General features: G+C 40.4%; 1 protein-coding gene across 4 annotated transcripts in view; it reads right to left on the bottom strand.

Annotated features, from left to right (window-relative positions):
- LOC121596172 (zwei Ig domain protein zig-8-like) overlaps positions 1-21,914 on the bottom strand; it is a 38,390-nt gene extending 16,476 nt beyond the window's left edge. Inside the window, exons 1-3 of one of the 4 annotated variants that reach the window (XM_041920879.1) lie at positions 21,827-21,899; positions 21,618-21,745; positions 20,073-20,411 (exon numbers count right to left, since the gene is read on the bottom strand). The gene's annotated coding sequence lies outside the window, so the exon portion shown is untranslated. Of the gene's footprint in view, positions 1-20,072; positions 20,412-21,609 lie in introns of all 4 variants that reach the window. The other 3 variants (XM_041920880.1, XM_041920876.1, XM_041920877.1) reach the window with 3 other exon arrangements.
- Between the last annotated feature and the right edge of the window lie 876 nt (positions 21,915-22,790).

Raw genomic sequence — 22,790 nt, forward strand, 5'->3', positions numbered from 1 at the left:
TTCTGTATCAGTGCTATTATTCAAATCAAACTATTGAAAGCTGCAACGGCTCTGATAATCTCAGAATATTGCCATTTTGCGACTGAAAAATGCTAAAAAAAGAATGCGTTTTCGTACTGTAGAAACAGATGAAAACTAAACATTCTCCTCGTGTTTAGCTCTTCTTTCGTGAAAAAGAACACCGTGTCTTCCCAAAAATCTAATTACCACAAAATGCTTCAACTGTAATCCGATGATGGCACACCTTCCAAGATAAGGTAAGCATTTGAATCGCAGTGCAGAAAGGTGTCAAAGGAGTTTTGCAATCGTCGTTCTTTCGTCATAGCTTACACTTTCTTCAAAATAACGTACGTTTAGCGAGGTATTTCCCTTGAACATATCACCTCAAAGACCCAATCATGACGCTCAACACTCACAATCTCCTTACATGAACCTACAGACATGGTCGATAAGCCGGAGGATTGGATCGCAAAGAGCTGAGAACAGACGATGTTCAATCATGCAAAATCACATTTTACCCACCAGCTCGGCAGCACAAAACCCTTTTCACTCGGTGTGGTACTAACCAGTGCGTGATCATAAATTTCATCCCCATTGCGAGCACACTTAGATAAATGACCTCCGACAGCAGCGAAGGATGGCACCATAAACCACCCGTCGATAGACTTCAATCGTTCCGGGGTGATAGTGTATCGCGTACGGGTGAAGGTCACTGTCAAATCGCTTTACTCGCTTCACACAGCCTCCAACGATCGAATGACCATCCGCGAGAAACGCTGCCGTTGTAAGTACTCGTCGACCTTTTCTGTCGATAGTCTCGAACATGATTTATGTACCGTTGGAAATGATAAAGTAACGTGCCGGCCGACGCTACTTTATCACCAACAATATTGATCAACGTAATGGCGCACGACAAGAAACGCCGTCACCATGAAAGTTAAGCTTGAAGTGAGTGATTACGAATGGAAAGGACGAACGAACGAGCAAACCAAATATAAGGAAGAAAAACGTTCCAGCAGCGCCAGCCGTGAGTGCAGAGATTACTTGGAAGTTTGTTTGCTATGTTTATGTGATGGTGAAGATCTATCGCAAAGAATAATACCCTCAAAGCGGTTCCAAGCCGACGCTATTGTAATGATGGCATTTCTCGTCTAGAAATGGCTCGTATCGTTGGCTTTTTGAAAGACAAACACACTCAAACACAAACCACCAAGGACAAATCACACTGTCTGATAAGTTTTCCAACCGTTAAAAGGGTTGCTGTTGGAGTACTGGGCTTGTTTGAACAATCTGATCACTCTACTTCAAGTAAAGGTTGGCTTATAGATGAGTTTTTTACTCTTTACTAAGGAGTGTTAGAGAATGTTTTAAAGTTAATAATATATTAAACTGTTCATTATGCTCAGAAAACGCTCTAAATTTATATTTGTTTAACATTTCAAATGGAAATTCCCTTATAAAGCCTGTAAAAGATAATCAAAATGATAATAGTAAAAAAGTGAATTGCTGTAAAATTTTCAAAACAAACTTTTCTCCGATGGAGATTCTTCTTTCGCTGATTTTATTGCATGCTTAACCTGCGGTCTACGTTTGAACTTCATTTATTGCCGAATATGCTACGTTTGATACAACCAAGCAATATATCAGATTCTGCATACTTATATTTATCTAAATGAATATGAAACTTCCCATAAAACTTGCTCCATTACCGAGAAGGCCGTCCGTTCTACGGTAGCTCAGTTATTCAAAGCTTATTGCTACAGACTTCATGTTTCCTGGTCCGCCTTTTCACTAGCCTAACATTCGGTTTTCAGTCCTCGAACACGGGCTAACGTCTGGTTTGGACTTTCACCATCCTAGGTCGTCCAGGGCGATATGAGAAAAAGAGGCTCAGAAATGAATTATCTCTTTCCAGTAAACAATTAATTTACTTTATGCGGTCATAAAACTGCATACAGTTCCACACACTGGACCAACCAATAAGTCCCTCAACCTGGTAACGTAATGTGTGAGCTATCTGTCAGAAGGTAAAGCATGAGTTTGTGCTCGTGTATGGTTTGAGAACAGATTTTGGTGTGCACAAGAAAGAGCCAGCCGAACATTCTTCTTATTGGTTCATGATATCATTGAACAGTACCTTCACATAAACAAGGTACGGTGTTTCTAGGAAGTAGCAACTTTTGGCCTCTTTCCTGAGAAAATTGTTCACCCACTTCGACCCTTTTTCTCAAATCAAATTCGATACTTTACTCAACCATTTGGCCTATATCATGCAAAAAGCATCGTAGGTGCTATTATGAAAAAAAAATCCCGAGAACACACGTGCTCCTCATGCAAGATTCACGCACAAAACGCGTTCATCATCTACGAGAGCATGAGTACAAAACTACATACACTCCAGTCCTGTGGTTGAGTAAGTTTCGAACTAGAAGTTGGGAAGAAGCGATTCGGCTACAAATCAGCTTCAATGAGCTTCACCCGACACACGTTGCATAATTTACCATTCACTTAGCACACGCTCGTGAACATGCAGACCACTATGAAAAGTAGCAGGAAACGGTAGCATCGAGAGACATCAACGTTCCTAAGTGTGCTTCAACACTGCTCGAAAATTAAGCGTGATGTTGTCTAGCATAAGCGTTAGTAAAGAGACGAATGAAGCTCAAATGCTCAAAGTTTCTATAAGCAAACCAAACAACTACATAAGAGTGAGTGCATTTCAGGATTTCGTATAACACTCATTAAACATTTTTGGAACTTTTGAAGTAACTTTGGGAACAGTTTTGCTCACAAAGACGCTATTTGGAAGAATGTGAAGATGTCAGAATTGCTGGATATAATATAATGCTCAATTTAGAAGTACGTTTGTCGGGCGTACTTTTGCAGATGAAGATTGCAAATTAATTAAGCAAAAGGATTTCAATGTAGGATTCTAGGAATGTAATATTAATATGATGATGTTTACAGATTGAAAAACAAATCTATCCTTTCGAATTCCTTAAGTGATTGTGGCAATAATTTCCGAAAGGTCATTTTACACCATGCGAGGGCAAACATGTGTGGGATCTTCGATGCATTGAATAAATTGAATCGAAACAGATCGATTGCATTTATTTCGCATTTTACTTGAACATCTACAATCCTCATATTAATGAAAGCACATTTTAACACCCTTTCTGATGTTTTTTATACTATATTTTGTTGTTTGCATGAAGTTCTTTAGAATACCTGAAACTGCAGCTTTAACATTGCTCTTTTGCTGCGATCCTAGCTTTTTCATCAGATCCCACTTTTAATATCTTAGTTGTAACATTGTAGGAGAAAATAAGTACTTAATGCGAGAGACACAATAAAATGTCACAAAGATAGAACACATTGTTCGTGTTTGAACACAATATTCCAATACATCCTCACATCTGTGTTGCTACATTTGGTTTGCGATAAGCCATTTCACATCTGCGACTTCAATTCAAATGCAATTCAAATTGATAGCTCACAGCAACATTGAAACCATTTTTGACTTCCGGGATATTCTAATCCTGATTGGATTCAATGTAAGCGAAACTACACACCACAAGCTATCAAATGCTCCAATAAGCATCATTTCCAGCAGTGGCAATATTGTTTAACGATAGCAAAAATAGTACAGACTAATTGTTGAAATAATGTCCATTCGGTGCAAACCCCATCTAAACAGTAAACGACCGAAGGTTTTCATGCGAAATCTAAATGATACTCTCTGTGTCTCTCGATGCATTGGTTGCGCTATGGTTGAATTCCAATGCCATATATCTTTTTTCAAGATGGTCAAGCTAACATCAACAACATGAGCACAGTTGATTGCAGCTGACATTGTTTGTAAGAGTAACATCATTGGCATCAGTTCAAACCTTAAAAGCATTGCTGTCGTTGGGCGCTGTTATACACAACTGATAGAAAGTGAAATGACATTTTACTATAACTAAACAAACAATACTTTTGCAGAGTAAGAAACGTTTTATCGGCTTTTAAACATGGACATTTAGTGACTGTTGTTTAAATCAAACACAAAAGCAATGAAGTGAGAGGATAATACAAATCAATAATCTAGAAGAATGCAGATCAGTCTATTCCATCCTTCAAACAGTCCAATATAATTTCACTCATATAAAACCACACCAAACTGATGGACAGATGTTATTTATCCCAGGCTTTTCTTGCTAAGTGTCAAAAATGGGCAGCGAAATTAAAAACCACTCAGATAGAAAATATATTTAGTTCACATCAAAAAGCAGTTCCAAAAACTCAGTGCAAGTTCAACACGTCGCCACTTTGCACCCAGTGTTGCCTCTATTAAAAAACAAATCCGAAGTCACCAAATATTCCCGCTTTTCCTTTGGTTGCCTGTTCAAATTTGTGCTTTCTATTTCTGTGCGTCCTTATTCCAAGAATATTTTCCTTTTCGAATTCATTTTCTTTCGTGTCGTCCCCAACCGTGCTTAAATTGGCTGACATTGTGACATTGCGGCATGTCGCTGTTACCCGACCAGCTCCGTCACTAATCTGTGGTCATTCATCTTTCTCAAGCAGCTTGGGGTGTAGGACGATAAAGACGACGACGATGGATCGAGAAGCTGCTTCTATGTCTGTGTCTGTGTGTCATGATTAGCGTCATTTATGGCTGGTATATGCTTCAAGGTTCCGTTCAAGCCGCGACGTCTACTGCCTGTGTCTCCGAATAAAACTCCGTCTCAAGCTCCCATAGCGCCATTTTTGGATCACAACATCCAAACCGAATATCCAAACATGAATTGAATAACTTTGCTCGGATCATCAAACAGCTCTGTATCAATTTCATTCGTATGTTCCTCCTCGATAGAGACATTTGAGACCTTCACTATTCACAGAAACCAGACACGTCAATATCGAATATATTTCTAGATTTGGTTGTAATAATACAAGGTCAGCCAACCTCTTCAACAAACATTGTGAAATCATTATCTCGCATGCAACACTCTCGGCTTCAGAAAAGTTTCTCTAAATAAGCTGGCACAACATATTAAAGAAATAAGGCACGTCATCAGCCCAGCAGAACAACTATGGTCGCTTACTTCCAGTAGATCGATTTTCTCTCGACTAAATGCAATCCAATCGCATTGCGTGCTCCACTTCCAGAGTCAACTAGTTCCCCTTCGTTTCACTTGGCCTCTCTCTGCAGCGAACCACAGTCGTATTTCAAGTGTTGATAGTCGCAAGCAAGGTGAGATTTACGAGATGCACCAGGAAACAGGCAAACGGGAAAAGGTCCTCTTTCCAATTCGAATTGCTTCTCAGCACAGCTTAACGAACCAACGCAGTCACGAGATCGGTGAACACGGTGAAATATTATCAATGCCGATGATATTTCTACCTTCCGAACACGATTAATATCCACAAGCAGCATGTTGTCTTCTGCCGCTCTTGATACTCATAGCCATTTTCGGTCCATTCCAGTGGGCCTTGTTAATCTGTACCCTGCGCAATCTGGAGCAGTTGGAGGAACGAAGAAGCGCAGTAAAACATCCCGGAGGTGCACAGATTGCTTTTCGCTAAAATATGGCCTCCAGTGAATGGGGTTGCGCCATTTTGTGAGCAGCACTTTCCTATTTTTGGAACGGTTTGCTATTTCAATACCAATGATGTTTTTCTTTAAAGCGCCTGTACAAGGTGCAAATCTAGAACGGCTGTCAGCGAATTTATAACTGAACGTTGAAGGCCTTTAGACGTTATTATCAAGTGTCGTATTTAAGCATAAACTAGTGAGATATTTTATAGGAATAGGCAAAGACTTCAACATGACATATGGCACATATGTGTCATGAGGTATGAAAAATGCAAACAAAATCAAATAATTGAATGTCCATAGACTAGATCAGATTCAATATTTTCATCTACACTACAATCAATCGAAAATCATATTCCGTTAGCCCTACTACACGGCCTTTTATAATCGCTGGATATAAAGAAGCATGTTTGAAATAGCAAATCCAATCACACGATGTTTATTCGCTGCAATTTCGAGATTTGGTGGTTCTATATGAGTACATTTTCCCAACAATTGCAATCCTTCGTTGTTTAAATTCACGTTCATGCTCTCGAATTGATGCAGTGATTGCACTTAGGATTTGTCATTGATCGATGTTGATCGACGCGTGTTGCAGGGCCTCCATTTTATCAATATGATGCAACGAGTTTACAACATTATCCATCGCTGGACCTTACATTCTGGTACATATTTTCGGAAACCATGCTCATGATTCAGTGCAACCGGAAATGCACCAACAAACGCATCAGCTTACGCCCCCTTACAGCATGACGTTGATGTACCTCCTGCCAGGACAGGCTGACGGTACGATGCGGTAGAATTGTAGTATCCACCAGTGCTTCTGTCAAGCAGGTTGTTTTCGCCTGTATGTGCACTGGCAGTAGACATAGAGTTAGGAAGGGTGGCGTAAACAGTGTGCTGTGCATATTGTTACTCGGATGCACCCATATTGTACACGGATATGCAAATGCACCGATAGTACCCGGGTGCCGAATTCGGTGTGCATACGGTTGAAGTGGGCTAAGCAGGGTTGCGTCGAGCGTCAGTTGTAGAAAGACCCGCTCTTTGCTGTTAGCCGGAAGTGGAAAACGTTACCGCACCCGGGTGCATCTGCTGCTCACCGGTCATTAATAATCTCCTTGTACGCGGCACTCCCTTCTTTGTTCATCCTAGTTTTCCACCATTACATCCGGACCGTTTTGCGTTGTGGCTCGGTGTGAGTATATTTCTTCGCCTTGAACCCCTGTGCTATTGTTGGTGTACTTCTTCTTGCCACATCTTTTTGCGGGTAGAATTGAAAAGCTTGTCCCTCAGTGCTGCTCCTCTTGCTCCAAACACAATCAGTTTAGATCATATTTTTTTCAGTTTAATTTTTCTTTAAACGTAATCCTTATGTAATAGTGTGTATGTGTGTATGAGCTTTGGGCACTCCTAATGCAAGCGATCGCGCTGTTACATCACGCAACCGGGACAAAAGGAGCACATCGAGCCAGTAACGGTCAGCAACTGGAATAAATTTCAATTTTCAATTCTTTTATTACATTTTCCCCCTTTTATTTGCGACTTGCAGAAAAGCACCACAGAGGGTGATAATAGAAATGGTTGGGAAAGAATGGAACGAGTTGGTCATTTGAATAATATTCACGGTTTAGCATTTTTGAAAGTCGAGCAAAGGTAGAAAGCCGGCATGGAAACAGCTCAGGAATATGATACTTTTACACTTTAAAATTCCCAAAATGCTAGAAAAGGTTCTCCTAATGTTATCACAAATGTGTAAAATATTCTAACAAAAGTATGAATTCAAAATAAAAACCGACTTGCCCTTTAGGATACATCCTACGCTACGGTAAGCAAGCGAAATGTTAATTGTTTGAGGAGCAATAAACGGAATACTTATAATCGTTACCCGCATTGTTAGATATCGTGTTTATCCAGAAGAAATGCTCAGAAAAACGGTGCGTGCGGAACAATACGTGGAAGATGTCTTAAGAGTGCCGCTAATGGTCGCCGACGGGCACATTTGGGCTATAATTAATTGTTTTGTTCTCTTTTATCGTCTACTTCCGAGTGTAATCGTGTGGTGGAGATCGTTTATAGCGAAGGTGAGCGCGTATTATAACATTTTTATTACATTTTCTTTCGTATTTTTAACATTAAGATCGAGTAATTTTTTCCATACATTATCATAGAAAAGTATCCAGCGATATTTTTTTGCTTTGAAACACTTTTAACCATAAGAAACAAATCTAAATGTAACACAAAAGCAAACGCTTGAAAGCACACTGGAGCAAAGTACACATTAGCTCATCTCTAATGGCTCCGGTCCCTGGTGAGGCAGTCTCCCTGGCGGGTTCTGGGATCAAGGTGAATGTCAAACGACTGGAGCCGGCTTGTCTAAGCTGTCCTGTTTAATTTTCATTTCAAGTCGTTTAGTTTTCTTTTGTTTTTATTTTTGTTTTGCTTTTTATATGTTTGAGGGTGCAGAGTTTTGCTGCTTTCATCTACCGAGGGATACGATTACGCGAGCTTTGCCTTGCTACCAGAATGTTTATGCAGGCTCTACTCCATGTGGAGCGCACTAGAGATACTTTTAGTGACAGAGAGAAAGAGATCAAAGGGAAAGAAAGAGATGATGAGGTAGTGGCATTCGTTGACGTCATTTGGCAGGCGAAACATGCTCATTATATTTCTTCAGCACAGAGGAAAATATTTGGCGTATGCCGCATCGCATTCAAGCACCACTAGGCGGAAGGGAAAATGATGGTTTAGTCTCAAGTTTCAGTTGCTTGTTCAACCATCACTACCGTACATCAAATACAAATGTGCTAGATGCAGTATATTTATCTTCTGCTCAAAGCAAACCTGCGTGGAATTGCATCCGTATCTGATCATACAAAAAAACACCGATATGCGGATCGAAAATTGGTAGAACTTGGTAATGTTTATCTATGGGTGACTTATAACTCGAACAAAAAGTTTCACATTTTCACTATCGCAACACGTCTGCTTGATAAATCATGTTCCGCGCTCTCTCGCATACTCCAAAGCATCCTCACACATCATAAAACGAAGAGTAATTGAGCACTCTTTTAGCTCCAACTGCGCTGAGCGAACATGCAAGCAATATATTTATACAACAGCGAGTTGCAATTGGATCAACAATATTCTCTTACACACCGGCTGCAATGAGTAATCGGATGCCAACGATCCTAGCAACCATGACAGCGGAAATAAATGTGGAAGCATCGAGGGTCCTCCTATTCGCGCCCTACATCAGACGACGATATGCAAGCCAGAAGTATCGAGTTCTCAACACCTTCCTCTGACGTGTTTTTTCCCTCCTCATGAAAAGTGAATGAGAGTTGCAGAAAAAACGCAGTCACAAAGCCGGAACATGCTACACGTGGTAAACTGGAGTCGAAACAAGACCACTGAACCTTGCACCCACCGTCGTCCTGGAACGTCTTCTTTCCACGAGATATCGAATGAATAATGTACGGCTATTTATCAGCCTCGGGTGGCAGCAACAGCACACGAGGCACACCCACAGGGAGAATTATTGCAGCTCAGGTCAACCATTACCACCTCGTACGTTTTACCAGTCGAACGTTGCAATGAAGTGCAATAAAAACACTACGACAATGAAACAAAAACCAGCCAGCAACAACTAAACTGCATCCGGATAAGAATGAAGGCAATGAATGAAACAGTTGCTGGAAGTTGGTAAAGTTGGCGGCGTGTTTCGACTTCGGAAGCCTTTCCTCCGTGGTGAGACGTGATTTAATGGCGTCCTAGTTCTTCTTCGCTGGGGCGAGCTTTAGTTTGCATTCATTACGCTAGTGGCCAGTGGTCAAGTAATCGCTCTTCTTGACCGTTGTGATCGTGTTTAAAGCTCACCGTGTTCTGTTGCACCGGAACAAATCCTGAAGGCATAAAAAAATGTGTCCCGAGATCGATACGGGCTGCCGCCTTTTTCCAGGAACCATCGTGTGAGCTGATTTATATCGATACGGGTGACCCGAATGGTTGTACAGAAAAAATAATGTCGGGTAATGTAGACCCAATACAAACCGAATCCGAACTGTTACTTGGTTGGAGATGACCGGTACACGTCTTGTAAAACATTCAAACTCTTGTTTGAACCTGTTGGTACATGAATTATGCACGTGGTTCAGTGTATGGTACAGGGCATAAGCTACTCACACAAGAAAAGGATAGTCTCCATTGCAATTTATTGATACAAATATTGGGCTTTCTGGTGTTTTTTCCCGGAAAGCTATGGATATTCTATATCGCCAAGGAGACAACTAACAACCTTTGTTCCAGTGGACACCCTTACCAAAGTTACACATGGAGCCGGTTTGATGCAATACGATTTACAAAATCTGGATCACTGGAATCCAACACTTTTGACAGTAGAAAGTGCTATGAAAATCTCGCTTGCTCTTCCACTCGGATAAAAGGTCCTTCTGAGAAGCTTACTCTTATTTGAGGTTAACAGGATTTAGCAGGAAATTGGTGCTACATCGCTGGTCTTTTACTTGTTTTCCATTGAAATGTATGACCTGAATGATCATTAAGGCTTTTTCATTCCGTAGAACTTATTCTGTTCTTGCAATCCAGGTAGTTAAAGTCAAGCGAAAAATTTACAATTCTATGAGAATGTTTAAAAAATGGAAGAAGTAGCAGATCGTACAGCATTTCTTAATGAACAGGGTTAGTTTATAAAGTCATTGATGTGTCGATAGGGCTTAAACGTTGGCTTAACACTCTTAAGCTCAGCGTAGATTCTAAATCATTATTTTTTCGTTTTGAATGTTGAAAACAGCTTTTTTTGTCTATACTGCAGTACTAAAAGTATTTTTATCATGGATTCAAATATTCTCCAAGCATTGCACATCTTTTGAAACGAAACTGGTATCATAGTCATAACAAAGGCTTTTCTCCGATTTTCTACAAGGCTTCATCTTTTCGCTTCAAAAAACTGTCATGCAATTTCCTTTCCGTTGCTCATAAAACCGTTTCCGTACAAACAATAAGCCACATTCAAGGAACGCATCGTATGGCTGTTTTCTATTGCACATCCTCCATTGAACAAAACCCATCACATTTCCCCCCAAGGAGCGGTCGGTAAACTGCAAAACCACCATGGGAAAGATGGCTCTCACCTGGAGAAAAGTAGAAAACGAAAGCAACAACGCGTATCATAACACCATTTTATGAGACATTCCACACGCCTGTTGGTTTTATTCTACCGTTTCAATGGCATTTGCGTGTCCTTGCCGCAATACTTGCCCGTCGACACAAAACGGAAACCAAGTGCTCTCTAGCGACTCACACCGGCCCGTGGTTCATTGTTCGGGCTCGTGCGTAGAATTTTGTTACTACCTTCGGGCTAATCCTGTCCCCGAGCTAAATGCGAAATGTACGCACTGTGCGAAAGCTGCCGGATGCTTTATGATCCCAGCGCATTGCTCGTGCCAGCCGTTTGCCAAAACTAAACTGTAAGGAAGGAAAAGACCACTGCTTTGCCCCAGAGTCGTAAGACGCACGTGGGGACTTGTTGGGGCAGATCGGTATCGTAAATTTGACACCTTCTTTTCTCGCGCGAGACAAAACAAACTCGAATGACCCCCGCACGTAAACTGCTTGTGTTCATGGTTTATGTACACCAAAGTGTGTGGCATGCAAATTTTTCTCTTACCCACACACACATTCACATGCCACCACCAACATTCAAACATTATGTTTCCTGGGGGTGTCGTTGGATGAGGTTTTCGATGAGATTGTTTTGTTTTGCTTTCCCTGTTTTGAGTTCGTGCGTGTGTGTGTGTTTATTGGCTGAACAGCTTTTTGCCATTGCTGTCAGCACTCTATTGATGTAACCAAAGCAATGGCTGGTTGTGGTCGAAGGCAACACCGAACGAGCCTAACAAAAGAGCCACAACATGTTGAAACTTTCTATTTTCTTTCCCACATATGCTGGCTTTAGTTTTATGGCTACGTCGTGCTTTTACATTCATCAGGACCATCCTTTTTTGAGTTAAATTCACCAGGAGATGGGTAGCAGACACCGAAAACCAACACCTACTCATCAAAATCTGCCACAGAGACTGATGTAGGGTTGAAGTGATCTGAAAGTTAGTCAAATAGATGGGAAACTTTCGATCCGAAAACAAAAATATGACAAAAGCATTCTAGAAAGCTTTGAGCCTGACAACGAAAATGCATATGAAAGGAGGAAATACGCAGTAATCTGAGCAGACTGGCATACATTAGCTTTAATTTATCTCAGATAAAACATTCCATTCCGCAGCACCACCCAACGTCAATTGAAAACTTCTCAGGAACGAGGTGCTTTTGTTCTTCCGTTTCCATTGGGTGGAATCCCCCTTCCCGATGGTCCAGAGCGGCGAGAGAAGAGACGAGAGAACCCGACACTGGAACAAAGAATGAAACTGAGTCAAGCGTGCAGGGTTGGAATAATTTCTTGGGAAAACTTTTAATCGTTTCCTTGTCTTTGAACCGGCAACAGTAGGGACACGTCCCCCGAGACAATGCGCTTGCAAGTATTTAACAGTACCTCCTTTTTGCTATTGTTACCCCAATGGAAAGTTACCTTTCCGCACGGAAATCCTTCCCTTCTTCGTGGAGGTTCATTAAAAGAGACTTTAAAGCTGGGTCCATTTTTGTGCGGTTTTTGTGGTAGAACCTGCAAACCAGTAGTGTATTCTTCCACCACACTAAGGATGTTACATATACGTTCTATGAAAAAAGGAAGCTTCGGTAATTTGTTGATTAATTATATTTTGTTTAGGCTTTCAATTAATATTTTTTAATGTCAACAATTTCAAAATGCCATGCCATACTCTTGCCTTTCCTCGACAAATCTGATCGTAAACAATAGTGACTTGTGTTCACCGCAACAACCGCAGAACAAGAGTGAATCAGTGAAGCAACATGACATGATAGTTTCTTCTTCTTCTTCTTCTTTGGCACAACAACCGCTGTCGGTCAAGGCCTGCCTGTACCCACTAGTGAAGTGAGCTTGGCTTTCAGTGACTTATTGTTACCATAGCAGGATAGTCAGTCCTACGTATGGGGGCACGGTCTATTCGGGACTTGAACCCATGACGGGCATGTTTTTACGTCGTACGAGTTGACGACTGTACCACCAGGCCGGACATGATAGTTTATTGTTTGGCAAATTGTACATCAACCCGCGGGCTTTATGCCGTTCTAGTTCTCATCAAATTGGAGCAGCAACAACAAAAGCCTGCAAAGTTTCTACCAAAAGCTTCAGTACAACAGCACTGGGAACTTCGTACCCTCACGCACCGACGCATTATATTATAAAACTTTGCATTTTACGAACCACTGGGAGCATGGGAGTGGATTGTAGCAACACATTTCATGAGAACGAGTTCACCAGAGCCCGAAAGAAGATGGCTCAAGAAGATGGCATGCCTGCGTGTTTGGTGTTTGAATTATCTGAGAGCAAAAGTAAATTTTCGTTCTTCTGGTTGCCTTGAGCTTTGTTCGCGGAACTTACGCGTTGTGGTTGTTGGAATGGGATTATGAAACGAATCGTGCAAAAGATTGACCTTCTCTGTGGGATTGCATCGAGCCAATAGGTGGGCAGTGGGTTGTAAGCGTTTTTTGATTGTCAACAGATAGGAATAAAAAACAGCTACAGATAACAGTCAAGTATAAATCAAGCTGAGAATTACTTTGATGATAAATTATTTTCATCACCTTTCTTTTTAAGAAAGAATTGTTTTTGTAGAGATAATTGAATAAGTATTTCAGATTAGAAACATGAATAACTTTTATCATTATTGGTATTAAACTCTCATTAATAATTGGCTTTACCACAAAATAGCTTAGATTACCATTTTCGATGATATCCATTTCCTGCTACTGCTCATAATCCATTATCCATTATTTGTTGCTGACAGTCTTTCTTGGCAACAAACAAGTACCAAGAAAACTTTTCCATTCATTACTGCGTGCTTTGATTCCGCAATCACTGCTACTGGGAAGCCTTGGTTTTGTTTCAAATCCATTATTATGAACGCCCACGATGAGTAAATTAACTTTCCCGATACTTTTTCCCACCACGGCAGCTAACTCCCAGTGTCCATTCTATCTGATCCGTATTCTGCTATGTATCTCTTCGTGTAAGAGAGAATTATTTACAAACTTACAAAACATTCGTCAAGTGTTTCATATTTCATTCTTTTGCTCTCAAAGCTCGGCTTCCATTTCTATCGTAGCGGCCTTTGTCGTACACCAAACTTCAATCTAAAGCCGAATTCTGAAATTGCATTTCTACTTCTTGTTGTGTTGAGAATGGTTTTCCCATCAGCAGACAACACTGAAATTGAAATGCTAATGGTTGCAAGCGTGGGCGCTGAAAGGCATGCAACAGTATGCTAGACAACGAAAACAATACTTTTTTGTTTTTTGCCATTCTTCTTATCTTATCCATCTCTCTTGCTGTTGTCTCGCTTTTACGGGCAAGAAGAAATTTCATCAGAAATGGTACTCATTTGTACGCAGCAGACAATGGAGAATGGGTAATGAAAAAATTCTTCTTACCCAAGTGCTTTACGTATAGTAGTTTTACTTTTAATTATTCTTTTTTTTCTTCTTTTAAATCGATTAAAAAAAGCAGCTCAAAAAGTTTTTCTTTTTTGAAGGTCATTGCACTTATATTAAAGATAGAGTCTAGAGTAGATTGAAGCTTAAAGGAATAATTGGATAGATTTTCCACTGGTCAAGTGATTTATGCTCTTGCTAATACCAAGTCAAGAGACACATTCACGAGAAGAAAAACGCTTCAACCCCAAAAAAGGACAAACATTATTCCAGAGCATGCACATTTCCCAAGCGATTTGATAATTTTAAAATTAATATCTTAAAAAATAAATATTGTTTTTCCCAAAATGATTAACAATGAATTTCATAGTATTAAGGCCGAACAGATTTTTTGTACAAGAAAAATTGTAGCTCCGCTTTTGATTACTTGCAAGCATTAATAATGTTAATGGTTTGAAAATCGTTCCAAAAATTCCACTTACAACATCTTGCGCTACAAATCAATCTAAATTACACAACCATGTTTTATTCTCGCCATTCAATATGAAATGAGCTTTATTATGGACGCAGTTATTCCTCGTTTCGGTCTTTTGTTTTACAACTGCATAACGCATTTTCAGTGCCAACAAAACTTGCTGCCTCCACGCAGAAAGTGGTTCCAATTGTTTCTACACTCCACTCTCCTGCTTTGCGTTGAGCTGCATGTTGTTCCAGTTTAAAGAGCATAATGCATACTACCACTACCAAAACCCCATTCATTGTCGTTTTGTCTGGGTCGTACCTAACCAATTTTGCGCTGCATGTGTTTGTGAGCCAGCAAAGCCCAAAAACAACAAGCGGACAATATCGAGCGACAACTTTAAAATGATTGCTGCATGTGCAGTCCTACTCGTTTTAAAACACGTTAAATGCTCTAATTGCGCACTGACTTCCCACAGGGGTAGTTAATTGTTCACTTGTTTCTGATTGCCTAATTAATTTTACTGCAATATGCTTTACTCAACATCTTTTTAAAAACAAACAAACATAAACTCCCGACACTAAAAGTTGATCGCTCAAGTTAAACTTCTGGCCCTACTAAAATCATGCAGTTTTGGAGGTTTGGGGCACAAACACAGAGAAAGGCATAGTTACCAAAAACACAAAACGAACTCGTCCACTGAAAAAACTGCCCACCGCTCAATTGCCATCGGAGCGAAAAATAAAAACGCTGCAGAATTCTTTTGCGTTTTCGACTGTGCTTTTATTCACCGAACCTTTCCCGTGCGATGAATTTGTTGCATGGTTCGCTTTTCGTTGAGCTTTGAAAATTTGTTTTTGCAATTACGACCACTTAGGCCAACTAAACAAACAAACAAGTTCAACGGGTTTTTTGCCGACCAACCAGCCATTTGTCCACTTGCTTTTAAACCGCTTTGTAAATAGGCGGTAGTTTACTACAGTTTGATGGAGACAGTGGTTTTGTAAGCTGATAATCTGTTGGTAGAGGAAAATATGATTCTGTCGGTTAAACTTGAGAAAGATTTTTTTTCATTTGAACATTTATTTATTGAACAAGGCAAATAGAGTAAATCAGTCACCAAAGAAGAAGCTTAAATCCAAGTTAAACAGCACAGGTTGAAAGTGAATAATTTAAACAGCCCTTTCAACTCGTTAATTACCGTTGCCTCTTTGCATAACCATCAACGGCTCATGAAATCAATCCCAGCTGCGGTAGCAGGTGCTAATCCTTCTTACTTATCTTAATCTCTCATCGCCTCAAATTAATGAACACTTTGCACCGATCGGATAAAGCGTTAGCTGGGGACATAACAACCCCATTCTTCTCAACTTTTTCCACTGTGTCCCAGACACCTGCATTATGGATCGGTTCAACGCTTTGAAGAAGCCATAAATCTGCACAACAATCAGTTAAGAAATCTGATTAATGAACAGCTCTAATAAATAATTAACTGGCCAATAAAGGCAAACCATCTTTTTACCGATGATGGGGTGATTCTTCGTCGTTCTTTAATGGTTGAGACTGATAACTATGAATACTCACTTTCCCCCATTTTCAATTATTTGGCTATGATTTTGAGATTCAAAAGCTTACTTTACACTTTAAGCGCCGTGTCATATAAATTCGCATGACGGTTTTGCTCACCGTGTAGCTTTGCATCTGACGCTCAGTGATTCTCTTGAGAACGAATGAGACAGGAAAGATAGAACGAGACCGACATGTGCTACGCCGCTTATCGCAATGAAACAAAAACGTGATAACAATGGCATGAGAAACTGTCGCTTTCATCACTCTCTTGCCATGCGCTACCTGCTCACACAAAAACTGTGACGTCAGGCGGTCAAAGTGTTAATGTTTAAAAGGGTTATTAATCACCATAAAACGTTTTGACGAAACCAAATACCCACAATTTTCAACGTCCCTTCCATATTTGGTATTGAAAAATGTCTTTACCAACATCATTCAAAACACCAATACGAATAATTGAATTTGATACACAAAACAATGGCAAACAAAACAGTCAAAATCATGCATCCCCATTGGTGGCAAATGTGCGCATTCAGGAACACAGACTCCTCAAAATCAGTTTCCCTGCCTTGAGTTGCAACAACGGCAAAAACCCTCCCAGATCTTAACATTCTCATGCAGGATGTGATGGTACACTCTCTAGCTACAACCAGACCTCGTCGCATGCGGCAAACCCTTGTCGACACGTTGGTCAAACAAGCTTCCAAAAAGTGGACCCAAAACGGGGAAATCCTTTTTATCGATTTTTACAGAGCGTTCGTTCGGTGTATTTTTTCTCTCCGCTACTTCTCTGTTAACCGTAAGCCTACATGCACACCGACACAAGCGTTTGAGGTCGAGTTTTCACTCAACACTAGCGCTCTACGTTTTGGATGAAAAGCCTCTCATTCACAGATTTCCTTCGACTCGCTTTAAGTATGCCTTTAGGTGGTGTCGGCTTTTTTTCAATTCCTCGTATCTGCATACCTAGCATGCTCGAAACAGCTGCAAATCCGCTCGCCGTTCGTTAGTGACACATTTTTGTAGCTCTAAAAATGGAAAGAAACGAACCCAACCCAAAAAAACTGCACAAATTTGATCAACACCGTCGAAACCGTTAAGCCAACCGCTAATCTCATTCGCACAACGTGTTGCCCGGTATCGTTTCGAGCCTGTTCGGAATGTCATTCATCAACAGAGAGGTCGAAAATATGTCACCAGCTATGTGCACCGTTAGTACGACGAATAGACTCGTCAAAACGTAACGACCACAGTTTATGCGTCCGGTCCCGGAAACGTATCGGGAAGGCACGAGCACACGTTTCATCCATCAGCAGGCTTACAGCATTTATTTGCAGCCTTTTTATTTTCGTTTCAGTATTTCATTCTCTTTGCGATCTTTTGCAATTTGGTCAAAGCACGAAATTTGACGCTTTTCCGCATAACTCAATTTTTGGACGCGCTTTTAATATCAACACGACCGTGAGAGCGTGCCGAAAAAGATGTGCCCCGGTGTCCGATAACAGGATACGGATGCCGTAGTACACTTAACCACCGATTGCTTTTCCAGCTGCCGACACATTATTCATGGTTTGTTGAGTTTTGCTGCTTCTTTATTCTGCCAGAAATGGAACCCAGAGGATGAAGCCATGTCCGGACAGTATAACGCTAAAAGTTGTCCAGCATCAATGCAAATGAACGAAAGGGGAGAGAAAGAGCGAGATGATAAAAAATCAGTCTAAAAGCTTTCATCCACTGGTCCTTGGTGCTTGGAATGCGATGGTTTTCAGCAAATTTAATTTTGTTATTTCATGGTATTATCGCTTTCCTTTTCCTCTACCAGACTGTCTCGGGGCGAGAGAATTGAGAATTCGAATGGTTTCGGGCTCTAGTTCCGAATAACATCGATACGGGGAAATAATAATACTGACTCGATTCAGGAAACCGAACCATGGTGACCCATATTGATACGCCCAAATGCTCTTGGTGGTGTGAAAATGGTGTTTGCTTGTAAGCATTTTCCACGAATACGAACGAAACGGGGTTTCAATAGAAACAGTGTTTGTGAAGGTGGACCTCACCTTTTCTCTTTTCAGACTGGCATGGAGTAGTTTTATAAATTGTAGAATGTGTAGAATATTATTGAGATACCAATATGAAAATTGTACAAAAAGCTTCATATTGGTCCTACCTTTTTTTGTCCCAAACCGGTATACGAGAGAAAATGCTGCACTACTAATGGAGCCGCCCAGTCGTTTGTGTAAAAAGCTCATTTAATGGAGACGCCTGGTTGCTTTAAAAATCAAAGTCGCAAACAATTCCCCCGACATGTTACTGACATTCGCTCCCCGAGCGAACAATCTCACTTATAAAGGATTTTTTTCTTTATCTCGTTTATTGTCAATACACCCACACGCATAGCTAACACAAGCAGACGAACATCAGACCCAGCTCATCTCACCATCAAGAAGAAAATGATATCTGACACATCTGCTTAGTCCACATTCGTCCCCGGTTGTTGAATCTGTTCTTATCCAGCAAATTAAGTAGCAAACAACGCATCAATTTCCTCAAACATTCGTTAAAACATACTTACATTTATCATCTAAGGAAAACTGGATAAAAAGTATTATAAACATAACATATTTTGTGCCAGTCAATCCTTCGAATGCTTGGTTTGTGAATGATCCTTCAAAGGATCATTTTAGAATGGGAAAAAAAGCTTATTCAACAAGTCACTCATAATCAAAGTTCATTTCACAGAATACAATAATCGAACACTTATACGTTAGAAATCAATTTGGTGAATATTTGAACGTATCTCATCCTGTTTAGAGAAGCTTATTTGCAGTTAAATATCCAAAACTCTCCGTAACGAAAAACCAAACTTCTCAAGCACTATCAAATAAACATAAACCAAATTTGGTATATAAATTTTTAATGAATCTATATATGCATCTTTGCTTACTAAAAAAAATCCATTGAGTGTCTAAAACTCATCAACTAATCCCTACACGTACCCTTGTGTTAAAACTTTGCCACTTTCTCATCCAAAAAAATAACCAAACATTAAGCTGCTCATAACTTTACCGTTCCCTGCTGCAGTCCCACGAGATGCTTGACGATTTTACAATTTTTATGCTGTTTTATGGTTTCACACTGTACCGTGCGCCACAGCAGTACCGCGTAAAGGTACGAGCATTTTGATAAATATTTATGAAACCGTGCGCCACCCGTTCGAGGTTAACCTGCAAAGCCGTGAGCCGGAAAAGCAGACTCCCAACAGATCACCGGAAAACCGGAGGTGAAATGCGGTTTTAACGCTTCGCCTGAAACGGTGGCAGGGAAAAAATAATTTCGTGCATAAACTGCCGCTAGGACAGGTCCTGCAGCTTGTGCGTGTTGTTATGGAAAGCAGGAAACAAGAAAAAATGTTAAGCTGGTTGGTTGAAGCAACAATACCACTTTTGCTGGTGCGAGGCTTTTTTTACGTCTGATTTTTTTTTTCACACATGAAAATTATTATTATAAACAGGACGAAACGGCTGCTCCGGAAAATGGAAGCCACACTCATTCGTATTCTGTATTATTGATGCTATCAATTAAAATAAACTCAGCATACCAAGCGATGCAAAAGTCCTGTTTCCTTTTCAATCTGTTCAACTTGTTGACACAATTATTCATTTGAAAAGGTTGCTTTTATATGCACAGATAGTGCAACAAAAGCTGTATTGGATTATTTTGTATTGGAAAAACAGCTCAAATGTTTTTAAAAATAAAAAAATCATTTATAAAAATACTCGGAGAAGCTTGTTGGCTTATTTTTTAAATGATAAACGTTTAAAAGAATAAACATACGATCCATAAACCATACATTCATACTATACTCCATTTATGTACCTGTAGTATATACTTCCTTTTTTTAATCCAAATCTGGCAGTGTTTGTGTTGGCCGCTTTATTAAAAATTCATTTTCAAAAATGCATCCAATAAAACGCAACACAATTGACGTTATTTTACCAAAACCGCATGCTGTTCACGCTTGTTCCGTTGCGTGGTTTTTGCGATCGCAATTCACAGGCTCTGCTCCTGCTGACCGCAACAGAAATTGTCAATTACCGTAACATACACTGTCGGTGAGACGCCACCACACACTGATACATCCAAAGCTCCAAGGTTTAACACCAACAAGATACAAAAAAGCACAATCTCCCCCAAACCACCACGTAGTGAAAAACACTGTAAAACGAAAGGAAAGGAAATGGTTTGAGCATACAATCGAGGCATGGGGAAGAGAGTGTTGGTACAATTTTACGCCTCCCTGGCCATGCTCAAGCACGACGGCGGCTCATGCAAACATTATCCGGTGTACGCATACTGTCACACAAACACACACTTAGTATTCTGCATCATCCATCGATAAGCTGAAAACCGATTTTCAACACACGGATGGTCTCCAGCCGAGTTGGAAAAAAATTCCGGGGTACACTTGTTTATTTATTTATCGCTTCGTTTTATTTTAAATCTCATATCTTTTTTCATTTCTGAACCGCATTTCAGTTGCCAGACTGCATGAACCAAATAATCGGAAACGGGATTTTTTCCATTACACTCTAGGTATCCGGAGATGCGAGTTGTATGCGTCGGATCCCATCTGTTCAGCAGAAAGCTCAAACGAGACACTTATTCTGAAATAAAACGACACACTCTTCTACACTCTATACTTCACAGACACATTTGCTTCCCTCCACGTACGGGTCACGTTTTACGAAAGCTTCAGCGTACAGCACTCGAGAAAAAGAAATCACACCAGACCGGACTTGCCTCCATCCACAAGGCACCTCAACACCGTATGCGTCAGGCAACCACTACAACCCCGCTTACCAAACACTGCAGTACAACGGAACTGCTCGGAAAATTGCTTTCTAATCCCATTCAACCGGTCTCACATATTCCACATTCCAATGGCATCTCTCAATGATCACACTAACACACATACCCGGGTCGACGTACGTACAGATCTGCATGCGTTTTATTTCACTGCGTTGCGTACATCATCATCACCATCATCATCATCATCTACATTACCGAGCGACCTTTCGGAATGCCTTTGTACAGGTGTGAACGAACACTTTTGCCATCCAAGAGCATCACTGTCGTAAGATTGCTTTTAATGGCACTTCATTTTTAAATCTTTTCCTTTTAATTTCATCTTGCCTTTCTTCATGTATTAAACATCTTTCTTCACACGATGGTTGAGAGCAACTTAAAAATAAAAAGCACAACGACTGTTTAATATTGCATCACGGTCGGTTCACTCCGTCCGCTTCACCGGCAACAAAAGAAGAACCCGTACGACATAATGACACTCTGCAAGCAAAACGAGAGTGTTGGAGAGCCTCTTTTCTTCAACTCTTTTCTTGGAACACACACGCACATTCCTACCTTCGAGCCGTTAAAACACGTCTGCCTGGGATGGTCATCAGCGCACCGGCAAAGGAATAATAATCCAATATTCAAGCGACGAAGGCTACACCATCCACCAACAACGATTGCAATGATCTTTTCGCCAACTGATGAAGAAGAAAGTACTGATTGTGTATCTCTCTTCGATACGGTTTTCGACGCTACGAGAAAAATCGTTTTCTTATCACCTCCCACCGCTACTACACGCCAGCACGCACGCACGGACAGCCGGTTCCTGTCAACTACCTTCAACGCTAGTCACCAAGCTACTGAGTTGCTGTTTCGTTTCATTCGCCCATGGGGTTGACTTCGTTGGTTCAAGCTGAGCTGAGTGACTTCCCCTAACCGAACGAAGAAGCTTTCGGGACACTCACTGAGCCTTCTGGGGGGAGAGTTTTCACAGTTGCACCAACACAACCGTACGGTTCATTGAAAAACTAGCAAAACGGACAATACATGTTTACGTTTCGAGGTTAGGGTGTTTTGCTTTGATTTTTTGTTTTGTTCTTTGTGTGTGAGTAGAACTTTTTCCTGTTCTTGTCTCTCTGTCATGTCCCAGGCTATTATCAGCTGATGAGTTTTGATTAGTTTAATTGAGTGTTACGTACGTTGTGGGAAAGGATGATTGACAGAAAACTAAAAGAAGAATCTTTTTTAATAAGTTTGATAATTGAGTGTTACGTACGTTGTGGGAAAGGATGATCGACAGAAAACTAAAAGAAGAATCTTTTTTAATAAGCGACACTTGATCAATATTTATTTGAATTAATTTGAGAAAACTAAACTAAATAATCTTATTGAGAAAATGGATATTTTTTTGACAGGTAAAAGCTGTTTAGCTCAAATAATCTAAAACAAACAAGATAAATGAGGCGAAAATAAGGCGAATGAAATCTCAAGCTATGATAATAACGCTGGGTATGCTATTATTTCACCATATGGGAAATATCTTGACAACAGCTCAGATTGTGCCTGCAGGCTGCCTTAGGATAGTCTTTGACACGGTTCGGCCTTGTTGCTTAGAAATTCCAAGTGGTTACACCAAATATTTAACTGAATATGTGTGTATTAATTCTTTGCATGAATTGATTTTACCCCTAAAAATTATATATAATTCAAACGATTTGAGTAAAGCATTATTTCAAGGATTTT

This window comes from Anopheles merus, chromosome 3R (genome assembly GCF_017562075.2).
Source record: "Anopheles merus strain MAF chromosome 3R, AmerM5.1, whole genome shotgun sequence".
Classification (NCBI taxonomy): Eukaryota; Metazoa; Arthropoda; class Insecta; order Diptera; family Culicidae; genus Anopheles; species Anopheles merus.